Consider the following 15465-nt stretch of genomic DNA (forward strand, 5'->3'; position numbering starts at 1 on the left):
ATCATATTTCCAGCACTGGAGAGATCTAAAAAAAAATTTGTTCTCCCTTGTTGTTTGTTCTTCATTATTTTTCTTTACGGGATGACCTTCAAATGGCCTGCAACTTGTCTATTGCTGGTTATAGACCAATAACCATAAAGCCATTCTAGATACCATATTAATAATGATGTTATTTTTTTTACCATGGTAGTGAAGTGCCATGTGTGGTTTTGCCTGTGGTTAATATTGTCACAAACTAAATGTATGATCCTATGGAAGAAAAATGGTTAATTAGAGTTCTAACTCTAAGAATATTTACATTATAGGCCCTACCCTTTTAAAATGAGTTTTATCATTTTACAGATGTTTTCTATTTGTGTTAATGAAAATAAATTGACATCTGCATTCCAACATGTTTCCAAAATACAAAACATGTAAGAAAGAAAATACAACTAACGTCTCGGTTATGTATGTAACCCTAGTTCCCTGAGGGAACGAGACGCTGTGTCGAAACGCTGTGAGAACGCCTCTGCGTTAATGCGTCTTGAAGCGCGTGTAGAACCATTCCATCGGAAGATCGATCGATCGTCGGCGTGATGACGTCATCGACCGGAAGCTATAAAGCGTCCGTGAAAACAAACAGGAACTAGCTTCTGATAAAGCCTGAAGTAAGTGATCACGGGCACGCCGGGAGTATGGCCGGGCGACGCAGCGTCTCGTTCCCTCAGGGAACTAGGGTTACATACGTAACCGAGACGTTCCCTTTCGGGGAACTCGAGCTGCGTCGAAACGCTGTGAGAACGCTTATACACACATCGCCATGGGAACAAGTGCCTCATATGTGTGAAGCCGTAGCGCACACGACTACAAAAGTACCTGCGCCCCAACAGTAGATGCCAAATCTAACTCGTAGAATCTGACGAAAGTTAGCGGCGAAGACCAGCCTGCCGCATTGCAAATATCTTGGAGGGAAGCCCCCAAACAAAAGTGCTTTAGAAGCAGCCATACCCCTGGTAGAGTGCGCCCGGACAGCCAGTGGAGACGGCTGCCTGGCCGCCTCATAAGCAAGTGAGATGGCCTCGACCACCCACTTGCTCATCCTCTGCTTAGACACTGGAGCCCTCTTCTTTGGGGCTCCGAAACAGACAAAAAGTTGGTCAGTCTTTCTCCACTGGGCAGCTCTGTGGACGTATGCGTCTAACGCTCTAACCGGGCACAGCAGATTTAATCTTTCCTGGTCTGACGTCAAAAATGGAGGAGGACAGAAGGCTTGTAGAGTGATGGGACCCCGTGGGCTCGTAGGAACCTTGGGGATGTAACCTGGTCTGGGATGCAGGAAAGCCTTTACCATGCCAAGCGCAAACTCTAAACATGAGGGCCCTACTGACAAGGACTGAATATCTCCTATTCTTTTGAGAGATGAAATGGCCAAAAGAAAGATGGATTTTAGGGTGAGGAACTTCTCTGAAATCTCCTCTAAGGGTTCAAATGGAGGCTCAGATAAGCCCCGTAACACAATGGCCAAGTCCCATGCCGGGACCCTCAAGTGCACAGCCGGCCTCAACCTTAAGGTACCACGGAGGAAATGTGTAATTAAAGGGTGTCTTCCCAAAGACACTCCACCCAAAGACCGACTGCGCCCTGGCATTGCAGCAGTGTTGGCAGCGCGTCCCCCAGAGGGTGCCGCAGGGAAACGAGTACCGTAGGCAGGGGTAAACACCGTTTTCCTGCGGGGGGAACCACCCTCAGCGTCCTGACGCGTCAGGAACGCTTCGATGAGGCCTTCTTGGCGATCAGGACTGTCCTCAGATGGCCTCGCCTGAGAGTGCCGCCCCTTGTCCCCGCGCTGAGGGGGAGTTCGGGTAGCGACGCTCTGCTTTTGTTGAGCCCTGTGCGCGGAGCTCGTACTCGGCTTGGGCTGCTTCTCTGCAGCAGCCCCAGGGACCTGGACCCGGAGAGGGAGAAACTGCTTCAGCGCCGCTGCCTGTTTCTTAGACTCCTGGAACCTCTCTGTGACAGTATGGACTGCGTCACCGAAGAGGCCCCCAGGAGACAGCGACGCATCTAGCAAAAAGCTTTTCTCCCTCTCCTTTATTTCAGTGGGGTTCAACCACAAATGCCTCTCCGTGGCCATCGGCCATCTGGTGGCCCGGAGAGCGAGATCGGCTGACTGGCGAAGCTCATTTATTAAATCACCCCCCACTTCATCGCGGCCGTCTAGGTCCCTGAGCAGGTCGGCTTGATATGCCTGCATAATTGCCATTGTGTGCAGGTATGCAGCAGCCTGACCTGCTGACGAGTACGCTTTGCCCACCAATGCCGACGTTGTTTTTAGAGGTTTGGTGGGCAAAGTCGGGGCCTTCAGGGACGATGCCGAGGAAGGCGAGAGATGGCTCGCGAGTGTCTCTTCAACCTTTTGCATCGCCCCATAGCCATATTGTTTCAGCCCTACGATGTTGCTGTAGACCGAAGTCTGAGGGCTGAAAACTCTATATGACGCCGGTCTCCTCCACGATCTCACCACCTCGGTGTGCAATGCGGTGTGCAAACCGCAATGCGTGCTTCCAAGCCCCGAGAAGAGCCGCTGGACGGTACAGGTGAGGGCAGAGATAAGGCTGCGCTCCCAAGCACATAGAGCGTGTGTATCCCCACCCGTGATGTAGCGTGGGCAGGGATGAACACACCTCTTAAACTGCTTATTTTCGGTCGCCATTTCGATCTATTTTCTCTTTTTTTGTAAATATACTGGAATATTTAACAAAAGGGTGGAAAATTCTCTCTATTGACAGACGAAAACACCAGATAGACAGACAGGTTCACACAGATCGCTTACTGAAGGCACAGAAGCTAGTTCCTGTTTGTTTTCATGGACGCTTTATAGCTGCCGGTCGATGACGTCATCACGCCGACGATCGATTGATCTTCCGATGGAATGGTTCTACACACGCTTCATGACGCATTAACGCAGAGGCGTTCTCACAGCGTTTCGACGCAGCTCGAGTTCCCCGAAAGGGAACTTAAGAAATCCCTTTTTGATTTTGAGTTTTCATCACATGTTGAATGTTGAATGCATTCGTCCAACAGATTGGTTTGCAGAGATCGAAGGACGCCTACTTCCATGTCTCCTTCCTTTCTCGACACAGACCGTTCCTAGAGTTTGCTATTGAGGGGCGGCAAATCAGTCCGCGGTCCTCCCAATCAGGTTAGCTTTGTCCTCTCACCTCTTTACGTTGCTGGCAGTACGGTTTGCCCCTACACCACTTCTGAGTGTTGCTCAGGGGTCAACACATGCTAGTCCAGTCAGACAACAGGGCCACAGTAGCATACATCTTCCACCAGGGTGGTCTACTAATCATAATCATAAACTGTTTGTTAATAGGCCAGAGGATAACTTGCACCCCGACTGAGCCTGGTTTCTTCCAAGGTTTATTTTTCTCCATCATGCCCTGGTGGAGTTTTGGTTCCTTGCCACTGTCGCCTTTGGCTTGGCTTGCTCAGTTGGAGACACTAAAATTTCGATCTAAATTTTTCAACTAAAAAAACAAATAAAATGTATTAGGTCTTTGCCAACTATGAAGCTGCTTAGAAGCAATCGTCATTGTAAAGGCGTTATATAAATAAAGTTGATTGACTTGACTCTACGCTCCTGCCATATATCTCAACTCGCCTGCCAACTTGTTCCATGGAGTCAGAAGCATCTGAGGTCGCTTTGTGCCATCCATGTCCCTGGAGTCTGTTCAGCCACTTCCTGGTGAATGGAGACTCCATCCTCAGACGGTTCAGCTGATTTGGGAACAGTTTGGCAATGCACAGGTAGATCTGTTTGCCTCCCACAACTCTTCCCACTGCCGCTTGTTTTATTCCTTGATTGAGGACACCCTTGGCACAGATGCTCTGGTGCACAGCAGACTTCAAGGCTTCCACAAGTATGCGTTTCCACCCGGGGAGCCTACTCGCACAGTTCCTGTGCAAGATCAGTGAGGACAAGGAACAGGTCCCTTTGGACACCCGGTAGTGGCCCGGCTGGACCTGGTTCTCTGAATTCATACTCTTTGCAACAGCCCCTCCCCCTCGGGCTTATCACCTTGTTAGTTGTAGTGGGTGACTTGCAAGCTAACGTTAAAGGGGGGGTGAAATGCTGTTTCATGCATACTGAGCTTTTTACACCTTTAAAGACTTGGATTCCCATCCTAAACATAAACATTAGTTTCAAAAACTAATGTTGGACGTTTGATGGAGTATTTCTGTGTTAAAAATACTCCTTCCGGTTTCTCACAAGTTTCGGCGAGTTTTTTTCGAGTATGGGTCTACTTGACGTTAAATAGAGCGGAAGGTCCTTGTATGGGCTGTACGGGCTCTTCTCCCGGAAGGGTGCGCGCGCGCATGACTAGAGGGAGAGAGAGGAAATGCACGCTGTAAACAGTCTCTCAGGTGCAGATCCAGTCGTCCGTGAACACTTATGTCGCGCCGCGCTCCACTTTATTCCTATGGGTGACGTCGAGCGACTTCAACGCTTCAGCACAGCATTCCGGGAAGGCAGCGCTGCATTTGAACCGATTTGAACGCAGAAATGACGGGAAGCTTCAAGGCATCGCTTCAGTCGCGTCGCAAAGTGGATTTCCACGGTCACTGCTGTCACAGGACTTCACCAAATCATACCAAAGAAGTGTGTTTTTGACAGAGCGGTCCTGCTTTGGAAGATGCCGGTGAGTAAATCAACTTCAAATGTCTCTGCTATTGGCTACCGTCGCATGAGTAAACATCAGTAAACGATACGATCGCGTGCTTCGTCATTCAAATGCGCTAACGGTTACTCCATTGTTGTTCTGTATAACGTTACACTATTCTGACTCTGACGTGCAAAACCGTTTTGCTTGCTACCTCTAAGGTCTAGTCACATACAATAGTCCATAAACCGAATCATGTCCTCATAAACTGCACACAAAGGCCCCTAAATACAGTACATACCACAGAGACAGATATCCTGATGTTGCCGTTTCTCCTGTTCAATTTATTTCAGCCTCAGATTTGATTGTGGATCATTATCTGTATTAGCTGAGATAGATGGGTTTCTCCACGCTTGAGGACGTCACCGCTTTGCGCGCTTGTCATTCTTTAGCTCCGCCCACACGATACGCCTCCAGGCGCTCGGTTTTTTCCGGAAAGACTCGGTACAGCCCATATTTCTTTTATATATATGATAAAACTAAAGACTTTTCGGAGATATGAAGGATGCAATACTACTCTATAGGTACTCAAGATTGACATGAGATTGACTGAAACTGAGTGTTTCACCCCCCCCTTTAAAATATAATCACTAAAACATCGGACTTGTACATCGCTATCATAATTGTTTGTCTTTGGTGATGAATTCATGACTCAGCATCGCATGTATCAAAAGAGAAATAATTTCATCCGATGTTTAAAATGAATAAAATAGACTAGACAGCCCTTACTGGAGATCCACAAATACTGAACTTTTCTCTCTCCCGACCGGCCCACTGTCGGTGAGCTGTGTGTGTCGGTGAGATGGGCGTGTGTGTGTGTGTGTGTGTCTGTGTGAGAGAGAGCGATGCACGGTGGACCAATCCACTGTGAGGCAAGAGAGAGGGGGACTCAAAACGTAATTTTTTTGTCCGTTTGCATTTTTAGTGTTTTACTACTTATACAATTAAGTAGCCTAATGATATTCTTGATATACAGTGTACAGTAAAAAAAAAAATCTTACCACAATTAATATTTTAATAAATAAATCTACCTCAGTTTTAATAAATTGTTCACCTGTTTGGGAAGTGTTTGTCATGTTTTGACAATAAAGGATAGTTTAAAACCACAGTTAACTGTCTGTTTTCTACATCTTTTACTCAGGAGCAAAAATATGCCTTTAAATTTTAAAGAAATAAAGATTTTACATTTATCGTGATAATTATCGATATCGACTGATATGCAAAATTATATCGTGATAATTTTTTTGGGCCATATCGCCCAGCCCTACCTGGTGTTCATCTCACCAAGAATGTCCGATCAGGTCCGTGCTCTTGTTTCTCCAGAAAGGGTTGGAACAAAGGCTGTCTCCTTCCACCCTGAAGGTTTATGTGGCCGCTATATCAGCCTACCATGACCTTGTGGAGAACAAGAAGCTAAGTCAGCACAACCTGGTCATCAGGTTCCTGAGGGGGGCTGGGAGACGAAATCCTCCTTGCGCTCCCCTCGTACCCTCTTGGGACCTCGCAGTAGTTTTAGATGCTCTGCAGGGGGCTCTCTTTGAGCCTTTGCGGTCAGTTGATCTTAAGTTCCTGTCAATGAAGACAGCGCTCCTGATGGCATTTTCCATTGACAAAGTGTGCCTGGAATTCAGGCCGGCTAACTTTTACATGACAGAGTGATGAAGCCATACAGTATATGGGAATGATTAGATACTGATTAGATCAATAGTGGTAAATAAAACAATTAAACAAGTTTAACCTCTGGTGCTATTCGTTTAGGGGTTGCATTGGTTGTCTTCCCGGTCATAAGTGATTGGACATTTAAAAATTAAATTGTGAATTCCCAAGTTCACTTTTCAACACATTTAATATTTTTTTTAGATGGATTTGAATATATATTTAAAATATATCAAATACTATTTTTATATAAAAAAAATGTTAGAAATAGTGATTTTTTTCTGTGAATTAGTGTTTTTGCAGATTTCCAATTCATTTCTTATGGTGGTCATTTTTGACTTAAGAGCACAAGCGGTATTCATTTTTTTTTTTACAACCACTTAGCATGCACCAAGTCACCAAGTTTCATATAATTCTGATGAAGATGTGATTTTTAAAAATTCAAAATGTGGTTCATAGGTTCAGTTTTTTAATAGGTGTGTGTGTGTGTGTGTGTGTGTGTGTGTGTGTGTGTGTGTGTGTGTGTGTGTGTGTGTGTTAATATCACAATCTTGATGTTTTAGAGTGTTACTCTTTTACTGCTGTGAACTTTTTTCAGCATTGTGGCCGATTTGTAGATTGTACACACAAATATTCAGAGAATTTTTGTGTTTTTGCCGATTACCCATTCATTTCCTTTGTTCGTTCATTTATGACCGAAGACAATGAAAGCTGCTTTTTTATGACCAATTAGCATGCTCGACTCATGACCCCAATTTTGTTGTGTGTTTACATACCTAATGCTAAAAAGGTCACCAAGTTTCATATCATTCCGATGAAGCTGGGATTTTTAAAATTTTAAAACAGAAAAATTTCCGGTCAGAAATGACTGAAAAGCACCAGACTGTAAAATTATATTGCTCAAAAATGAATCATGAAATCAAAATTATCTGAATCGCATACAAAATCATGTAGGCCTCTGCTCTTTTCTCCTTTGCTATTTTTTTTTATTCTCAAGATCACAAGAAAATTGAGTCAAGATCAAAGGATAAGACAGAAAAAAGGCTTTCGTAATAAACAAGCCAAAACGTGTGTGAGGCGCCAGAAAGAGAAAACAGAAAAAAATAAAATACTCGTAATTTTGTCATACAGAAGAGTAGGACATCATTCAAAATTGCAGTGTTTACTTACATTGTGCTACTATAAAATAAAGAAGACAAGATGTGCTTTCTGTCGTCTGGTTTCCTCTCCGTGAACTTGTTTTTAGGAGTGTCGCCTCACGATAAAGTGTCATGCTCAGCAGTTTTTTCTTGCTTTTTGTTAATCTGTTAATTATTTAAGTCAAATATAATTTCCATATTTATACATTTTATATAGGCCTATAGACTGATTACTGAAAACTCAATTTTCCTTAAATCATCCTGATTTTCTTATATTTTCTTTATATTTTATGATTTTTCCTCAAGATTTCATAATTATACTGCAATATACATTACGTTTCCAAAATGACTGTCAGAAATTAAAATTAAGCTCAATCATTATAAGCACTAATTTGTCATTCCACAACATACAGAGATCAAAGCTGATGAACCACAAAATACATATTTCTTACTGTGACTCCACGTTTACCAATCAGGACTAGGGCTGGCATGGTATGGATTATGCAAGCGGTTACCTGCTTTTAAAACCGTGATGCCATGCCCCCTGTTGCGTCTTGTTGTGAGTACGACACATTAATCTTCTTCTATAGCTTGCTCTGTAAATTAAATTGAGAGTATAACTAATGCATACTGTATGTTCTATTTTAAATACTGTAGTCTATGCCAGTAGGGGTGTGCGATATATATCGTCTGCGATAACGTTGTTTTAACGATATGCAATCTGACATTATTGAGTTAATGAGTGTGTGTGTGCACGAACACTACGTGATGCAGTCTTGTCTTCTTGAGGGTTAATTAGACTACTTCGGGTGCACGCTTTCACTGCATGTGAGTCTAGATATTTATATAATTTAATATTTTTTATAATATCACAGGAAGAATTCAGATATCTAGCATAACAAATTATATTGATTTTATACAAGTATACTAAACAAGAATTTAAAATTAAGTGACTTACATTTTAGACACAATATTGTCAATTTTTACTCCATTTCACCAATGAGAATAGTTCATTACAGGCAGGAGGGACTGGCTCTATCGTGTCCTTCGCCAGCTTTCCCCGAGATGAAGCGAACGCCCATGAACCTGGGGGGACGCCGGGTGAACTAAATCGCATAGCGAGCCTGATGGTCCGAATGAACCAGCGGGACGGACCGGGAGCTCTAGCCAGGCTCGCAGAGACCGAACAAGTGGGATCATCCTGACCACCGGGATACCCACCATGGGGCAGCGAGGTGGAATACCGCCACCAGCCTGGGGCGGCTGTCTCGTGGAGGTGGCCCGCAGTGGGGTGTGAATGTGCTGTGCAACACATACCTGATTCCATGGAGGGCAGAGGGTCCTTGAGGAAGCTGTGGTGCGTTTTTTTTTTTTTTTTTTTTTGCAAGGGCGAAGCCCTTGGCGACAAGCAGACTGAGGGGCGGCCCAGCGTGCTACCGACTGCTAAGAACGGCTGGGCTCAGTTCTCAAAAGTGTCACCGAAATTGCCACCTTGTGAGATGGGAGCATCGTGAAGCGTACTTTGACGACCACTCGCATCTCAGCAAGGCAAGCTAGGGGGCATTTCTGGACCACAGAGGTGGACATCCTCTGGCCGAGGGCCTGCGCCGTGACCTGATCACGGTTAGTAAACATGCGCAGCTCCACCCGACTCGGAACTACCCTCGTGCATTAACCTCTTACTGTTCACGAGGACGGGGACATGCTGAAGCTCTCTTTGTTTAAATTAGCTCAAAATTACTATCAGATGTAAGTAATTACCTTGACAAACTATACACCATTAAAAAGATCTAAGACTAAAGTTTAATTTTTTTACCTCTGTTTTATTCTCAGTCTTATAGTGACCGTAAATGTGTTAATATGTGCCAGGATCTATGAATATGATCATCGGCGTCACTACCTTTTGATTGTAATATGCGCGTCATTTGGTCGTCATGAAGACTCTCGACAAAACAACTTCCCTCAGGGTTTTTACTTCAAATGTGTGCAGATGTGGAGAAATATTGATAGATTCTCATTAGGGCTGTCCTTGACTAAGGATTTAGACAATCGAATCAGAATTGTCGAATCTCTCTATGGTCGACTGATAGTTAAATCATCTGTGTGTGTGAATGGTTTGGGAGGGGCACGACACTGTCAGCAGAAGGGTAAAACTATTTTCATTTTCCTTTACACACAGTACACAGCAACAACTTTTAATAAAGCGACCAAAACTGCCTGCTCACTGACAGACGAACTGACAATGGCTTTCTTATTTTTTACTTCCTGCTTCGCTACTGTTCGGACGCTCTTGCTTACTGCTCCGCGCTTTGCTCTATCGCTTCTATATTTTATCTCATAACTTCAACTTCAGCAAATCAACACAGCGCTCAAACAACAAAGCTTAAATTTAATGATAAAACTTGAAACTCTGGAGACTGGATTACTACAAAAAAGCGACCAGCCTCTCCCTGCCATCAGCTTACATTCCGGAAGGGAAAACACAGCTGCCTACTATCGAAAGGATAAGAAAATGCCTCTTTTAGTTCAAGAATCTACTTGCTGCACAAACTGCCACAGACTTTCACAACGGATTGCAGTTCTTGAAACAAAGTTATTTGCGGAACTACCGAACCGGACGAATCACACAGCAGAGCTTCATCACGAACGTCCTCTGCACACAGCTGGTGAGTCCCATAAATTTAGTGCTACTCAACAGATAGAGAAACAAGTAACTGATCAACACACTAATCGATGGCACAAACAGGGGGCAAGACCCAAACGCACTCGAGACGTCAGATTGTCACAAGCTTCATATATTGCTGCAGTAGCATGCTCTACCCCAGACACAAGGATTGCAAACACTGGTTTCCGACCACCATCGATACATCTTGAAAACAGATTTGAAGTATTAATGAATGAGGGTGATGAATCCCAAAACATGATGAATGTGATCGAACACAGATTGTATCAGCCCACAGCTAACACTAATGCTAACAGGCGCTCAAGGTCGAGCAGACAGCGGCCCTCAGCTCAGAGCGCAGCCGAGCCAAGGACTCTGATAGTGGGTGACTCTACAGTCAGAAACATTCGCAGCAGAGATACAACTACATGCTGCCTTCCACAAGCAACCATTTCTGATGTAAACAGGGAAATTCAGAACATCCTGATAAAACATAAGACCGCAAATCGACTTATCATTCATGTAGGGAAGAACGATATTCAGAGAGAACATTCAGAACTCATTAAAAGGGATTTCAATGAACTTTTTGAAAGACTTAGCAAACTAAAGGTTCAGCCGTTCATCAGTGGACCACTGCCAGCAAGAGGAACAAATAGATTCTCACGGTTGCTTGGGCTTAATACATGACTGCAAAAAACCTGCATGATGAAGGGAGTGAATTTCATCGACAACTTTAATCTCTTCTGGAGCCAGAGACAATTGTTTACATCAAATGGCCACCACCCAAACAAGAGTGTTAAAGGACAATATTTAATTTTCCCTTCATCATCCTTCAGCTGTGTGTTTTAACCCACTCAACCTGATACAGAGTATGGATGACCACAGGACTTCTTTTCAGCAGCTGAATGGACATGTGGCTGATACATCCCACAAGGACAGTGATAAGACCACACTGCCACAACTATAGTTGCTCACGGACACACTCCCAGCTGAGCCCTGCCCTCAGAGCTCACCACAGACTGACTGCGAAGGATTAGATCTGCTCCAAGATTCAGCACCCAAGGATGATTTTCTGGAAAATGGACAGGGAAGCCAGGACAACATACTTCAGCTTCCGATAACACCAGAGCAACAGCCCCTCTCACCGGACATGTCATTCCTCTCTCCAGCATCCCCGCATCTGAGCTTCTCAGAGAAAATGGAGGACTTGGTTCATGCTGGAATCAGACTATCACACTCGATCGCTGTGAGCCCCCAAATATCGACCAAAAATCGTCGAGCCCCACAACCACCAAAGCCTGTGGGCCCAGCTCCCCCTCCTCCTGTGAGATTTCTTCGGTCACAACGCCAGGGCACACACCATCCTCCATCTGTTGTAGGTGAACCAAAAACAACTGATTCCAGCTCTCAGTGATGTGTTTTGGGTCCCCGCTATGATAACAGGACCTTTATCAAATGTTTACAAAACAAGGGGGAACCCAGTGTGCCTGCCTCTTTCACTATCTCTGTTCTGTTACGTGAAAGAAAGTCTAAGGCCTTGTCAAGCCGTTTAACAAACCAATATAATCTGCTGCCTGTTACCTGTCAAAATAGGATTAATGTGGAGAAAAAAATTATTACTGTTAAGTTAGCGCTTTTAAACATCTGTTCACTTAAGAACAAATCATTTCTAGTCAGCGACTTAATAACCACTAACAACCTTGATTCTCTGCTTCTAAATGAAACGTGGCTAGAAGAAAACTGTAGTGCAGGGCTATTCAAATCTTACCCTGGAGGGCCAATGCACTGCAAAGTTTAGCTCCAACCCTAAACCTAGACAGGGTTGCCAGGTCTGAACAATAAAACCCCTCCAATTGTTATTCAAAATTATCGGAATCACAGCCAGAATGGGCCAAAATATATCCCAAAATGCGGGGCGTGGGCGGTAGAAATATTGCTTAAGTAAAGACAACTTAACCTGTGGACTATAGGCTACAAACACCCCAAAGCAACAGTAGCCTAAATGCAACCCCATTCCAGACTTGGCAACAATGAAACAAAGCGCCGTTAATGGCCTGGCAGGTTGTGACAACTGACAGCGGACGTTCGTGAGGAGATTTTAAAAAGACAAATCAAGCATATATAATAATAATACTACTTATAATATATATATATATACACACTATTTTTTTTTTGAGCTTTCTATTGGGTTTTCAAAGCCTGCGACGATGGGAGACCGGACCATAAGCATGTAAAATTGCAAATATAAGTTAACAGTTACAATAAGCCTATATTTTAAACATTTAGCCTATATACGTCTAAGTTTTTTTTTTGTTTTTTTTTAAGTAGGCTAGGCCTACTTATTTTTTTTCAACTCATCATCTCAGATGCATTGTCTACATTTTATGACATGCCAGCCGTCGACCGATTCAGCCTCTCAAAGCTGCGGACAGTGGAAATATGCCCTGATCATCCCAGATGATGATGTCCCGCTTAGGCCTTACCAGAGTCTCTATTGTGCATTATTCCCCATCCCGGTCCAGCTCCAGCTTCTCCCGTTCAGCGCAATGAAAGTGTTGAAAAGTGTTTTCTTCTGGTTTGGCTGATAATTAAAATTTCTGTTGTTTCTGATGTTAAACTTAAGTTATTTTATTGGTCTATTAATAGGCTATAGTTGTAAAAAGCCTACTTTGCTAATGCATAGACCAATTTATTTTCAGTTACACATTTTAAAGTACATGACAAGAAAATATATGTATAAACAAATGTGTTTAATGTATCTACAAATTATAAAGTGCATTACAAAAATAAACAATGTAGGCTATAGAACAACCACTTCTCTTTAATTTAGCCTACGTTTGAAGTTAACGAAAATGAACAATAGACAGCAGTTTCTTTGTTTAATTTACAAATAACTTGCATACAAAATAATAATAAACTAATAATATAGCCTAGACCTTTAAATTGTTCTGTGTCGGCCACGCATTCAGCCATTGGAGGATCGATCTTTCGGTAACCGTCGTCAGTGAACATTCATTCATTCATTCATTCATTCTAGTGTTGCACGATATACCGGTACTAGAAAAGTATTGCGATACCCTGCTATTACAAACGGTACGATGTGGACTTTTATTAGTACCGGTACTTTAAGGAGGACAGCGCCTATGAGCTGTATTTCTTAATGTGCATGGATGTGTGACAGCAGTTGTCAGGACGGGTGTGTGAGCTCTGCTTCCACCGTTCATTAAACATTAGAAGTACTAGAAGAGTTAAATATATACGCGCAACGCCTGACAGAGGAAGCAACAGAAATATGTGCGCATGAGGAGAAAAAGCACGGCGCGGGACATGCTCGCGCTACCCGTCTCTGACCTGAAGCGCGCGCACACGCTTTTCAGACAACAAACATGCGATCGCCATTCAGTTCTTTTGTGGATTATTATTTGGGTTTGAATGGTCAAACATATGTAAAAATGCACGGTCTGGCGAGTATTCAGGTAAACACAGTCGGATATGTCTATAGTGAACGTATACAGCTGAGGTGATTAGATCCCTGCAGGTCTTAAGCCAGACCTGTTGGATGTCCCATTAAATGACGCAGCAACTACCACATGTGAACGCGATGCTACTTTATTAACAGAGTTCAGGTCAGGCACCAAACATCACATGTACACATGACTCGCGTGCATATTTAGTGCATGCGCACCAAGGAGGGAGGTGGTTCTTAAAGTGCCCGACACTTCTAAAGTACAGCATATAATAAGCAAATTGCACTTTACTTGTGAACAGATCATTTATCACAATGATCTACATCCCCTTCCTTTAGCTGAAGCTTCCTATCAAAGAAAATAAACATACTTATTGATCAAGACTGGGGTATGAAATTAACTAGATCAACAACCTAGAATAAGAATGGCTTGCATTATCAGCATGTATACATTACAGTAAATAACTGAATAATAACAGATACAAATCTCAAGATGATCTATGTGTTCATGATGAAAATGATGATCATATTTTGGCGATCCCATCCGACATAAAACAGCGACGTACATAGTTCATCAAGCTTGGATTTCTCCCCCTCTGAAAGCTGAGGTAAATCCTGAAAGAGAAGTTCAGCCATCTCCTCATCGCAAGTTTCAGCTCTGTAAAGATCCTCATAAAAAGACAGTGCATAGGAATTAACCCCATGACCATCTGTAACTTTCCTTCCCTCTGGAAGCCTCAAAGAGCCTAAAATCTTCTTATCCACAGTCTTCTTCTCCAGGTTAAAAAAGAAAGTCATAGGAGCATCCGTGCTATTGAAAGAAGAAAATCTTGCACGGATCAGCGTCGCCTGAGCTCTTTCCTCCAGTAGATTCCGCAAAATAAATTTATTGCGTTTCAGTGACTCAGTGGTATCGACAACATCCCCTTCAATGTCAAGTAGAAGTATTTCCTGTTCAAGCTGTGCCAACTTTTTGTCCAAAAAGCTTTTATTGTAAGCAGAATAGCTCTGGCAAAACTATTTAATTTAATTAAATTTAATCTATTATTAAATTTCCAAAAAGATTTAGTAAACGTGCTCTCTGCAGTGGTGACATCAATGGATAGAAAATGGTGATCAGACAGAGCAGTAGGAAATATACAGTTATTATAAAAATGATCTCTCTTGTTTTTTTGTACATATACCCTGTCCAGCCTAGCCCCAGATACCATATTGGAGTTTATTTTCACCCAGGTATATTGTCTAACCTGAGGAAATGCTTCTCTCCAAACATCTACAAGATTGTGGTAAACAACTAAAGACCTAAGCACATCTGCAGATTGCCTATTGGGCTCTACGTGATTTCTGTCCAATGTATGATTTAAAGTGCAGTTAAAATCCCCAGCCAGAACAATGGTTCTATCATATTGGGTGCATATACATTGAAAAGAGAAAACTGATTACCCTGAATAGTTACATCAACTCTCATCAAACGTCCAGAAATCACTTCAACAACACTGACAGGCAACACTAACATTAGAGCCATGACTCAATATAGCCTGGTCCTTCCATTCACTCAACCACTGTATCTGATTATTCTCATCTGTGTGCATTTCCTGGAGAAAAACCACACCAGCCCTCTTCATCATAATATAATCAAACAAACTAGCCCTTTTCACAGCATCGCGACACCCATTAACGTTCAGCGAACTAAGTCTCAAAGGTGCCATGAAAAAATATATAAGATAAACACAAAATAAAACTAATCCACAAGACTTGTTAAGTAACCCAGCCATACTCATTTTTTAACTTGTAAATTCAACGAACTTCTAACATTACTCAGCAGCTTCTTAAGAT

The 15465-nt window shown here is 43.0% G+C and overlaps 1 protein-coding gene across 1 annotated transcript in view; it reads right to left on the bottom strand.

Annotated features, from left to right (window-relative positions):
* Positions 1–15465, bottom strand: part of LOC137065080 (NACHT, LRR and PYD domains-containing protein 3-like) — a 74709-nt gene that overhangs the window by 28735 nt on the left and 30509 nt on the right. The window lies entirely within an intron of this gene.

Source organism: Pseudorasbora parva, chromosome 25 (assembly GCF_024679245.1).
Source record: "Pseudorasbora parva isolate DD20220531a chromosome 25, ASM2467924v1, whole genome shotgun sequence".
Classification (NCBI taxonomy): Eukaryota; Metazoa; Chordata; class Actinopteri; order Cypriniformes; family Gobionidae; genus Pseudorasbora; species Pseudorasbora parva.